The sequence below is a fragment of the Triticum aestivum genome, chromosome 2B (genome assembly GCF_018294505.1).
Source record: "Triticum aestivum cultivar Chinese Spring chromosome 2B, IWGSC CS RefSeq v2.1, whole genome shotgun sequence".
NCBI classification, from domain to species: domain Eukaryota; kingdom Viridiplantae; phylum Streptophyta; class Magnoliopsida; order Poales; family Poaceae; genus Triticum; species Triticum aestivum.
Window position 1 is genome coordinate 650,637,801 of NC_057798.1, and position 13,069 is coordinate 650,650,869.

Consider the following 13,069-nt stretch of genomic DNA (forward strand, 5'->3'; position numbering starts at 1 on the left):
TGGGTTCCTCCTCCGAATTTTTCCAAAGTACCTGTTGTAAAGAGCAGTACTCGGCTCCTCATTTAATGTTACGCTTCCTCGGCTTCTGTACTTCAATAATTTCCAGCTTCCACGTGTCAAGCGAATGTGAGGAGTAGGGGCATTTTTACACTTGCCACCCTAACCACTTAGGTAAACCATCTATTTAAAGGGACGAAGATCTTCAGATCTAATCCACACCATCCTCCCCAAGCAAAGAATCATCAGAGCGCGCCTAAAAATACCATCCCAACATGGCCGGTCCCCGTAGCTCCTCCTCCTGCCCTCGCAGCGCCAAGCCGGGTGATTGGGAGAAGTGCACTATATCCCACAGTCAATTAGTGAAGCTGCAAACCCAGGGGTTCCTCCCACCTGCATACCTAGTCCCCGTCCGAGCTGGATTGGCTACTTTCGATGGCGGGGAGCAAGCGGAGTGTTTCCCTAACCCATCTACGAGGGAGCGGGTATGCCTTGTCCCTTATCTGCTAAGAGGCGTCGGATTTCCAGTCCATCCATTCCTTTGCGGGCTCCTGGAGTACTATGCCTCCAGCTGCATAATTTCACCCCAGCCTCCATCCTGCATATCGCAGGCTATGTCACCCTTTGTGAGCTTTTTCTGGGTTGTGAAGCTCATTTTGAGCTATGGAAGAGGTTGTTCTGCCTCGTCCCTCGTAACCAAGAGGGATCGATATTCCAAGTTGGCGGAGCCGAGATATGGCGCATCGTCGGGACCGGATATCCGGCACACTGAAGAATGTATGCGAAGAATGGCCTTCCGAGTGGTTCTATATAGAGGACGTCTCCCTTCCTGACCCCGTTCGAATGGGTCTCCCTGAGTTCACAAGTACTCCATTGGTGAAGCGCCGCAACTGGCGTCCCCGGAGCCCCAAGGAGGAAGAAAGCAGAGAGGTCCCGCAATTGATGAGCAAGATACGAACGCTTGCTGCATCCGGATTAACAATAATCGAGGTCATGCTCGTATGCATAATGCGGGGGGTACAGCCACTCCAGTACCGAGGGCGTCCCATGTGGCACTTCAATGGCGAAGACGACGCCACCCGCTGCAGCAGGAAAGGCCCGGACTCCACCAATGCTTTGGTGAAAAAACCATCCGAGCTATACAAAGGAGAAGAAGAGGAGTTCGTCCGCATTAAGCCATGGGACGGATTTTCTATGTATAACCCTCCCAGCTGGGTGAGTCTCTATCCCATGCTCAACTCTATCCATTCTCCCAGTCCTTTAGCATGAATTTTTACTCTACGCATCCATAACAGGAATGGCGGAAGTTTACCAAGGGGATCAACAGCCCGGCTCCACAGCCCGAGGATCGCAGCCAAGCCCTTGACCCCGGATTCTAAGTGGATCCAGATATATTTGTGGAGCTTGTCGAAGGGGTGTTCTACCAGGCGAGCTGTGACGGCACCGAAGTGGCCATGATTGCTGACTATCCTGGCCTCCTCCCTGTGTCACATGTAAATGAACAGGAGACTTATTTCCAAAAAGGATTCGCTCTTTCCGCCTTACCCACAGCACAACGCTTATGTTTTTTAAGGGAAGGCGATCGGCGTGCCATGCCAAACCCGAGGCCACTCACCAACAGGGAGCGCCCATGCCGGGTAGGCTTCCAAAAAGGAAGGCGAACAGAAATGCGGCTCAGCCATCATCAAAGAGGTATGGTTTTAAGCGTGCTCCGCGATAGTCATCTTAAAGTATGACACTGTCCTTTGCGTCCTGGCAGGAAGAGAATCCGCCAGACTATATCCAGGGATCCTACTCGCCATGCCTCCACCACCCGGGTTCCCGACCCGGCCTCGAGGGCGGAGGTTGATACGGGGGTGACACCGAACAGCCCTCGTATAGAGGATTCGGATAGAATATCCGCTACAAACTCCGAAGGGGAGAGCGCCATTAATCATTGGCATCAGCGGGCCGCACTCCGCGACCCTATCTTTTCCGAAGAGGCTTTCAACGCCTTCAGCTCAGGCGGTGCGTACATCCGAGCTGCTCGAGATGGGCTTGCTAGAGCCGCAGACCAGTATTTGAAAGATATACGGGTAAGTAAAATCTTGATAACTATGTATATCAGTAGCCCCTGAGACTTGAAACAGTTGGTACAACTGATTTAAGGATCATTCTATAAGCAGGTTCTTTTAGAGAAGAATAGCCTGCTATCTCAAGAGCCGGAGAGGTGTCAAACCCAACTAAGGGCAAAGACCGCCGAACTAGAGGGATCCAAGAAGGCCTCAACTGCTAATTGTTTTCTTTATCGAGAAGAAATGTAATTGCGTATACCAGTGGTTTTGACACATTGCCGATCTGATGACAGATTTCGCAAATAATCCCAAAGTGAATCCGGATATCCTACAAGAGGATGAGCAAAGAGCTCAAAGGCATCACAATGCTGGCGAGCGTATACTTACACAGGTCAGGCAGGAGAAAAATGATCTCCTGGATGCCAATACCCGGCTTGGCGTAGAATTAAAAGATGTTCGTGCTCAGCTAGCTGACTCTGTGAAGGAGAATAAGAGGCTTCAATGCGGCATTTTCAGTATGTGCTCGAACGAACTATTTTTTATATATGCATAGTTCGGCGAAGAAATAGTATAACAACGTTATGTCTGTAGGTATGTTGACTGGCCGTCCCGGGGAGGAGATGCCCGGATCCTTAGGCGATATGCTGCAAGAGCTTTCGCAACTACACGAGCAAGTCTGGCAGGTTATGCACGGTGTCGTCAAAGCCTTATGGCCTTCCGTCTCCCTGCCAGGAGGCGTGGGAGAGCTTGTACAGCTGCTGAAGGGAGCACGGCGGCGCTTCCGACTATGGAAGATATCTGCTTGTGAACAAGGTGCGAGAGAAGCTTGGGAGATGGTGAAGACATGGTACACCAAGCTAGATCCGAATCATATGGCCCGGGTCGGACCTGTAGGGTCAGATGGGAATGAGATTCCCGTTAGCCTGGTATATGACCAGGTAGAATTAGCCGCAAAATATTCCCAGTAGGACTATAGACTAGACAGGTTGTTGGAGGGCATAGAAGAAGAAATGTCTTAATCAAAGTGACTATGTACTTCGATGGACATATCTAGCCGGATTGTAAATCATTTGTCATGGCGGACCTTTTCGCTTCGACCTCCTGACTCAACCGTCCGGAGTGTTTCCGAATACCCTCTCGGTTATATAAACCGGGGTATGCGTGGAAACCAGGTGTAGGGGTCATAGTTGCTTGAACAGACAAGTATCCAACTAGTTATGTTATATTACATGGGTAGTAGGAAACATCTTCTAGAGAGAATAGTTTCGTTAAGGGTTCCTTTCCCTGGGTACGCATGCATTAATGTGCATGTTCGAACTACGGTTGAAAGCGTAGTATATGAAAACATCTAGGGGTTTTGTATTATGAAAGGTAAAAAACATCTTTAATTCACCGACTGAATATTCCCTTAAGAACGCTAGCTTTCGGCTTCACCCAGTCTGAGGTACACATCCGGAGGACCCGGCAGTAACAATCGCAGAGGTGCTCCCCTTATGCCCTACCGAATTAACGGGAACGTAGGGCATAAACACAAGAGCCAGGCAACCCAGCTTGGCCAAAACTTAAGTCATATCGATGCATATAATGGCAAAGAAAAGGTGCATACGGAAGAAAGACGAATATGCAAGGGGTGCAAAGCCCAGAATGTAATTATATTTAGCTTCTGTATAAGAAGCCCCCAGGTATAACGAGTGCATATAGTTTAAAGGTGGTGCATCACGAGTGTGTAATTGAGTCACACTATAGCTTTAGGGCTAAAAAATTGAAGGGAGAGTATGCAAATTAAAAGTAAGTAAAAAGGGACAGAGGGAAGGAGACGAACAAAGAGTTCGGCGCTAGGCATAGAATCTTCGGAGTCTAGCTGCGTTCCATGGGTTTGGCTCGAGTTGATTATCTGCTGCATCACGCTGGCGGTATGGTCCTCCGATGAGAACTTTATCAATGATGAAGGGACCCTCCCACTTGGGCTTGAGCTTGTCCTTTTTCTTCTCCGGTAGGCGTAGAACGAGTTCGCCAATATTATAAGTTTTGGCCCGTACTTCTCTGCTTTGATACCTGCGAGCTTGTTGTTGATAGAATGCGGAACGGGCTTTTGCGATGTCGCGTTCCTCCTCCAAGGAATCTAAATTGTCCTGCCGATCCAACTCGTCTTCTCTTTCTTCGTACATGCACACTCGAGGTGAGTCATGAATAATGTCGTAGGGCAAGACAGCCTCTGCGCCGTACACCATGAAGAAGGGTGTATATCCGGTCGTGCGATTTGGCGTAGTCCGTAGCCCCCAGAGTACGGAGTCGAGCTCCTCGACCTAGTGCGTGTCTGATTCCTTTAGGGATCACACTAGTCTGGGTTTAATGCCGCTCATAATGAGACCATTGGCATGTTCGACCTGACCGTTGTTTGAGGGTGATGGACAAAGGCATAATCAAGCTTAATGCCCAAGTTGGTGCACCAAGTTTTCACCTCGTCGGCTGTAAAATTGGAGCCATTATCGGTGATGATGCTATGGGGGACACCATAACGGTGTACGACGCCCGATATAAAGTCTATCACTGGTCCGGATTCGGCCGTCTTGACAGGTTTGGCCTCTATCCATTTGGTGAATTTATCTACCATGACCAAAAAATATTTTTTCTTATGGATTCCCCCTTTAAGAGGTCCGACCATATCTAGCCCCCAGACCGCAAAAGGCCAAGTTATGGGGATTGTTTGGAGAGCGGTAGGCGGCATATGGCTTTGGTTGGCGAAAAGCTGACATCCGACGCAATGTTGGACGAGGTCCTGTGTGTCTGCCCGGGCTGTCAGCCAATAGAAACCTGTATTGAAGGCCTTGCTTACAAGGGCCCGAGCTGAGGCGTGGTGGCCGCCGAGTCCGGCATGAATTTCCGCCAAGAGCTGTCGCCCTTCCTCTTCGGGGACACATCTTTGAAGTAATCCGGTAGTGCTTCTCTCATAGAGTTCTCCCTCGTGGACTTTATAGGCTTTAGAGCGCCGGACTATGCAGCGTGCCTCGTTTCAATCCTCGGGGAGTTCTTGCCTATTAAGGTAGGCTAAGAAGGGTTCGGTCCATGGGGCAATGACAGCCATGATTAGATGGGCCGAGGGTATTATTTCGGTGGCGGAGCCCCCGACTATGTCAGTGTCTTCGGTATCTGGGATTGTGTTCGGATCCGGGCTAGTATTACCGGTTTCCCCTTGCCACACCACGGATGGCTTGAAGAGCCTTTCCAGAAAGATGTTAGGTGGGACTAGGTCGCGCTTAGCTCCAATGCGGGCGAGAACATCCGCCGCTTGATTGTTTTCCCAAACCACGTGATGGAATTCGAGCCCCTCGAGTTGAGCTGACATTTTGAGGACGGCATTTCCGTAAGCCACCATTTTCGGATCTTTGGCATCGAAGTCTCCATTTATTTGAGATATTGCGAGGTTTGAATCCCCGCGCACTTCCAGGCGCTTAATGCCCATGGAGACGGTCATCCGAAGACCATGCAACAGAGCGTCGTATTCGGCTGCATTGTTGGAGTCTGTATATAATATTTGGAGTACATATTGGACAGTATCTCCCGTGGGGGAAGTTAGGACGACACCTGCCCCAGACCTGCAAGCATTTTATAGTCGTCGAAGTGCATGATCCAATTGGAGTATGCGCCGTACTCTTTAGGGAGTTCGGCCTCTGTCCATTCGGCAACAAAGTCGGACAGTACTTGTGATTTAATGGCCCGCCGTGGTTTATAGGTGATGTCGAATGGGAGGAGCTCGATGGCCCACTTAGCAATCCGGCCCGTCGCATCGCGGTTGTTTATTATGTCATTGAGTGGGACTTCGGAGGCCACCGTGATTGAACACTCTTGAAAGTAGTGTCATAGTTTTCGGGATGCCATGAAGACCGCGTATGCTATTTTTTGGTAATGGGGGTACCGATACTTGCATGGTGTGAGGACAGTGGATACGTAGTACACCGGCTTTTGAAGCGGGAACTTATGTGTGTCCTCCTCTCGTTCGACGACAAGCGCTGCGCTCACAACTTGGTGTGTTGCGGCTATGTATAGTAACATGGGTTCGCCAATGCTTGGTGCGGCCAGGATTGGGTTGCTTGATAAAAGATCTTTTATTTCTTCTAGTCCAGTCGTCGCTGCGTCCGTCCACTCAAAGTGTTCGGTGCGTCGAAGAAGGCGATAGAGTGGCAGTGCCTTTTATCCCAACATGGAGATAAAGCGGCTTAAGGCTGCGACACATCCAGTTAGTTTCTGGATTTGTTAAAGATCTATTGGGGTAGCCAATTGTGACAAAGCTCGGATTTTGGCTGGGTTTGTTTCGATTCCTCTATGGGAGACGATGAAGCCTAACAGCTTTCAGGTGGGAACGCCGAAAACACATTTTTCCGGATTGAGCTTGATGTCATATGTTCTGAGGTTGTCGAATGTGAGCCTCAGGTCATCTATTAAAGACTCGATGGGTCTGGTCTTAATGACTATGTCGTCCACATATGCTTCAACTGTTTTGCTGATTTGCTTCTCCAGGCATGTTTGAATCATGCGTTGGTAGGTTGCCCCGGCGTTTTTAAGCCCGAAAGGCATAGTGTTGAAGCAAAAGGGGTCGTATGGGGTGATGAATGCCGTTGCGGCTTGATCCGACTCCGCCATCTTGATTTGATGGTATCCGGAGTATGCGTCGAGGAAACACAGTGCATCGTGTCCTGCGGTAGCATCAATGATCTGATCAATGCGGGGGAGAGGGAAGGGATCCTTAGGGCAGGCTTTGTTTAGGTCTTTGAAATCGATACACAGGCGCCAGGATTTGTCCTTTTTTGGTACCATCACCAGGTTTGCTAGCCAATCCGGGTGTTTAATTTCTCTAATGAATCTGGCTTCAAGTAGCTTGGCCAACTCCTCTCCCATGGCTTGTCGCTTGGGTTCGGAAAAGCATCTAAGTGTCTGCTTGACCGGTATATAATCCTTCAATATGTTGAGGCTATGCTCGGCCAGCCTGCATGGGATTCCTGGCATGTCTGAGGGGTGCTAGGAAAAGATGTCCCAATTCTCGCATAGAAACGTTCGTAGCACAGCGTCGATGGTAGGGTCCAGCTTTGCCCCGATGGATGCTTTCTTTGTAGAGTCCGTTGGATGGACTTGGAATTTGACAATTTCGTCCGCTGGTTTGAAGGAGGTGGACTTGGATCGTTTATCGAGTATTACATCATCCCTATCCACTGTGGAGTGTAACGCAATTAGCTCTTCGGCCGCGAGGGCTTCGGATAGTGCCTCTAGGGCCAGGGCAGCGGTTTTTGTTTTCGGCGCGGAGTGCTATGTCCGGATCACTAGCAAGGGTGATGATTCCGTTGGGTCCAGGCATCTTGAGCTTCATGTACCCATAGTGGGCTATAGCTTGGAAGCTCGCGAATGCGTCTCGCCCCAAGAGGGTGTGGTATCCGCTGCTGAAGGGGACCACTTGGAATGTTATTTCTTCGGGCCTGTAATTATCCGGCATGCCGAATACCACATCTAGTGTGACTTTTCCCGCACATCGTGCCTTCCTTCCGGGAATGATTCCTCGGAAGGTTGTGCTGCTTTGCTCAATGCGGCTATTGTCTATTTCCATCTTGTTGAGCGTTTCCTCGTAAATGAGGTTTAATCCGCTGTCATCCATGAGCACTTTGGTAAGCCGGAAGCCGTCCACAATTGGACTGAGGACTAAAGTGGCTGGTGCCCGGACTGTTCTAAATTGTGGTTCGTCACTGGCGCAAAAAGCTATGGCCCTGTCGTTGCAAGGGTTTACTGCCGCAATTTGACAGACTTCGGCAATGCTGCGGAGTGTCTGCTTACGCCTGTTATTCGAGGAGAAAGTCTCAAAGATTGTCAACATTGTATTGTTGTTTTCTGCCGGATGATGCTCTGCGGGATTATTGATGAGGAGATCCTCGCCGCTCTTGGCCACCTGCCGAAGTATCCAACATGCTCTAAGGCTATGTGTTTGTACGGTATCCGGTGTGGTGTCAATTTTGCATGGCCTATTAAGCCATCCCTCTAGTACAGTTCTGTGCCCTGTGGTGGGCTTCGGCTTCTTCATGATTGGATCGGGTGACCGATGAGGGTACACCCTTTTTGTTCGGACAAGAGGTTTAGTGAGAGCCAGTGGGTCCCAAAAGGCTGACTGGGTTTTCCAGGCACTTTCCATTGCGCAGTACTTTTGTACTATGGCCGCCAAGTCAGCAAAGTGTGATATGTGACGGCGTCTTATGGCGTTTAAAATTCCCTTGTCCGCGCAATTTCTGCAGAAGTACGAGATTGCGTCTTCCTCGCGATAGTCCACCTTGTTTATTACAAGGAGGAATCTGGCCCAAAAGTGATGTACTGTCCCTTGGGGCTGTTGTCTGATATCAGAAAGATAGCTTGCATCTGGGAGGGTGGGAGGATTTAAATCCGAATCCTGACCCGGTCTGGGACCCAGAGCTTGGAGGGTTTCCAAATTTAACAATCCGGCTTCCGGGATGTTACCCAACTTTTCTAACCCACAGTTCGGTTCTAAGTCCAGGACTTGGGGCGTGTCTTCCCGCGAACGGGTATTCGGCTCGGTGAGCTTGGTAATCCGGACATATTCCATCCTCAGTATGGGAGGAGAGTTATCACTTTGATCATCCACCACCGCTATCTGATGGGTGACCGGAGGGGAATTAATCTCCCTTTGATCGGGTTTAAGCCCAATCTGGTCGTAGTCCATAGCGACTCCCAGGGCGGCGATGCGATCTAAATGCTCGTTCAAAGATGATAGCTCTGTCGGATCCATCTGCTCGGCAAGTTCCGAGCTAATGCGGAGGCAATTCTCGATGACTCGAGAGGTCATCGTGGGCTCGACAGCCGTGCGGGCGGTCATGATGAAACCGCCCAACCGGAGGGTTTGGCCCGAGGCCAGGGCTCCCCCGGAGATGATGTTGTCCTTGATAACAAGGCGAGCCATCAACCTTATCTTCGACGTCACAGTGGAACACTCAATGAAAGCACCAATGTCGGTGTCAAAACCGGTGGATCTCTGGTAGGGAGTCCCGAACTGTGCGTCTAAGGCTAATGCTAACAGGAGGCGGGGGACACGATGTTTACCCAGGTTCGGGCCCTCTCTATGGAGGTAATACCCTACTTCCTGCTAGATTGATCTTGATGATATGAGTATTACAAGAGTTGATCTACCTCGAGATCGATGGGGCTAACCCAAGAAGCTAGCCTATGATTATGATTGTTGTAGTCCTACGGACTAAACCCTCCGGTTTATATAGACACCGGAGGGGGTTAGGGTTACATCAGGTCGGTTACAGAGAAGGGAATCTACATATCCTAATCGTCAAGCTTGCCTTCCACGCAAAGGAGAGTCCCATCCGGACACGGGGCGAAGTCTTCTATCTTGTATCTTCATAGTCCAATAGTCCGGCCAAAGTATATAGTCCGGCTGTCCGAGGACCCCTTAATCCAGGACTCCCTCAGGTGACGCCTTTCCTTCCTGAAGGGCATCGGTGTTGCCCATCCCCAGTCCCTTTCGCGTGTCGGGGAAACCCTAGGATATGTCCGGGCAGCAGCGTCGTCAACGTCGCATCCCTTCTTGAAGGTGCTGCTTGGTACACGGAGGTTCGGAGCCTCGGCGCGTTGTGGGACGAATCCGGAGGGCGCAGCGATGGTGAGTCATCTGTGCTTTGTCGAGCTGCCATTGTTGGCATTTATCTCTTCTTTCTTTCTTTTTTGGGCTTGATGTGATGTTCGCCCCAACAGTTATCTTGTGGTCGGTGGATGTTGCTTTATAATCTAAAGCGGGGGAAATCCTTTTTCGATAGTGGTGCGCACCCCTGCGCTAAGTATTTGTTTGTTTCGGGATATTTGTAATCACAAACCTCCCTAACCCGACAAAATCTTCCATGCCCACTTGGCCATTTTATTTTTAAGGGAAACATCGAACTTTATTTAAGCAAAGTCTGGAATCTCGTCCGCTAAAACAGAAATGATACAGTTAGGGGCCATATGCCTCCACACAAAAGAGACGCCGTCGCCTGCAGCTACCTTCGCCAGCGTATGAGCGGCCTGGTTAGCAGTTCTCCTGCGCCAGGTGATCTTGCAGCCCAGCCCACTTGGCCATTAGAAACCAACTCATGATCTTGATATTGCCACCCTGGCCCAACAAACCACGCTTTGTCCAAAACCCCTATTTTATCGTACAGGAGCAAGCACTAGTGTTCCAAAACAAATGGCACTCACACATTAATTCTTACCACTTTACGCACATACAAAAGACTCTGTTACAGCACTGCATATACTTGGCATAGAGTATTTATTTTCAAAAGTAAAGTTGCCGCCAACGATGTAGCTGGTGGCACTGGAAATGCAAAACGGTCCACCGACGCACACAAACTCCAAATAAGCAAATGAAGCTGCCGATCGAGCAACATTACAATTACATGGCCCTCCTCCATCACCTTCACCAACTCTGGCACCGTGTGCACGTACACAACCCAATCGCCGTCCCCTCGTGCGCTCGGCATCGGCATGATGTACCCCGTGTCAGCGGGCCACGGAAAGTGGTATGACGCGAACGCCGGCAGACCCGTCCCGAAATCGGCCTCGCCCACCGGGAAGCCCATTCCCGATGACACGATGCACGCCATCGCTTCGGAGCCGCCGGTGCCGCCCAGGTACGCCCTGGCAACTGCCGGCTTGGGCCGCAGCGCCTCCACCCAGTCGATGAGCCCCCGGAAGTGCTCGCCCGTCGCGGCCTCCCGCACCCACCGGTGCACGTCGTCCGCCACGTCCGCGAGCGTCATGCTGCGGCGAAGTTCGTCGGTGCCGATGACGCCACGTTGCCGAAGTAGGCCTTCATGGCGCCGTCGGGGAACATGCGAGCACGCCCGTCCACCACCATGCCCATGCAGCACAGACGCTGGTGTCCGGAGGCCGCCATGGAGCAGAGCTGCCACAGGTGGGCCGTGAATGCCTCGAGCTTCGTGCGCCCTGCCCCGGCCAAGGCATGCAGTGTTGCGACGTCGTCGGCTGCTACGTGGTAGATGCGGTTGATAGCTGTGGCAGTGGCGGAGGCCGAAGGGAGCGGCACGGAGCTCAGAGGAGAGAACAGGCGGTCGATCAGGGCGTCGGTGGTATAGGTGCGCGGCGATGGGTCGCGTGGGGCGACTATGGAGCGGTCGAAGAACGGGGCCGGAGGTGCGGTGCCACCGCGGGATGCGATAGCCCACGCGACGAGGAACATGTTGAAGGAGTAGGCATCGCAGACCCGGTGGTCAAAAGTGCAGCCGACGAGGGCGCCGCCGCACTTAAACTTGGTGACCTGCGCTCGTGCATGCAGCATGCAACGCAATTAGTACTTCGGAAAACAAAAGAACGTCAGGTCACGTCACGAGATATTATTTGGTGGGAAGTAAATACATTTTGCTTTTTTTTTGGGGGGCATAAATACATTTTGCTGAACACTTTATTAGCTAGTATCTTGATTAGGCCAACTCTAACCGATTCCGTATCCGGCGTTAGAAAATGATAAATTCGGTTTTACTCCTCTAATTGGTACCTAATGATCCCCTAAACCGAATAACGGAGCATATTTTATCCTCCGGCGCCTATCACGCGCCTATATTTGCTCGGCCGCTACCACTCAGAGGAAAAAAATACTCTCCCCTATGCTGCCTCACCCATCGCGTTCCCGCGCCGCATCTACGCCGACGCCAACCTCACCCCCCCCCCCCCCCCCCCCCCCGCCCGGGTACCACCCGCCACCGTGGACACTCTGTAGGCCCCTCCGCGGTCCTTGCCCCCGGATTTGTGCCTCTCACATGCCGTCGGCGGCGCGGAATCAGTAGATCTGCCGTCACCACCGTCGCATATGTATTTTGGCGCATCCGGCTGCCGGCGACGACACCTTTGCCATGGATTGACCGGGTACCGAACCGCACAGCCCCGGCAATGCCTCCGCGCTGCATGCAGGTATGGCCTTGGCCTCTAGCCGCTAGGATCTCACTCGCCAGAGGTTCACCAGTAAAGACACGCCCGGTCATCGGCCAGTCTCGGCACTAGCCCAACAACTCGTCGGCTCCCTGTTGCTGGTCCTAAAGTGCAACGACTTCCCGCGGTAGGTGTTGCGCCACGTTTCCACCACGCTGGAACACCCCGATGGGTGTTCTTCCACTACAAAAAAGATGGGGTAAGTGCTTCTTTTGATTCGGTTGTATACTTCGAATTCGACACAATTTGTAGCTCATTGTTTGCTCAAATTTGTGTGTAGGATGGATGCAAGTTTTGGTATTGGAAAGAATATTACATCCATCTATTGATAGCGAGAAATTTGATAGATGTTCGTGCAATCCTCTCTAGAGTAGAGACTAGAGATGAGACTAGATGCGACGCAGTATCAAATTCATCGGAACCGAAGAAGAAAGAAGTGTGCAAGTTCGAGAAGACAATAGAAAGAATCAACGATGAAGACATAGGGAAAATATTAATCCAACTAGTGGGAGAAGTTATGAAAGTTGGACATCTATTAAAGTGTCTAATTGTTGTTCATGTTTTTGTTCTCGTAGCAAAGAATTGGTAAATTATGCTCCAATGTATCAAAATATCATTCAATAAAATAAAATTGCAATGAAATTTGTTTCGGTGGAAGAAAATAAAACAAAAATGAAATATATATTTTTACTACGTTGTATTTAGGCTATCGGTTAGGTCCGGCCAAAACTTACTCCACTAAGGGTTTAATCCACCGAATCCTCCTTTATTTTTAGGGGATCGGTTAGAATTGCCCTAATATTACGTGACAAATATATACTCCCCCTGTAAAGAAACATAATAGTGTTTCGTTCACTAGTTTCTACACCAAATTTATTAGCATGATACATCTATCTATGTTTTGTATTTAGAGGATTTGATCGAGTTGAAATTCTCCCTCTTTTAAAGTGATACCTTTTGCCAAATGAGTCAAAGTTAATTTAACTCACCATCTGAGTGTGCATTCAATAAAAAGTGCCATTATTTATCAAAAATAG

General features: G+C 50.3%; 1 pseudogene; it reads right to left on the minus strand.

Moving 5' to 3' along the window:
- The window catches only part of LOC123039365 (coniferyl alcohol acyltransferase-like), a 30,829-nt pseudogene that overhangs the window by 11,826 nt on the left and 5,934 nt on the right, over positions 1-13,069 (minus strand).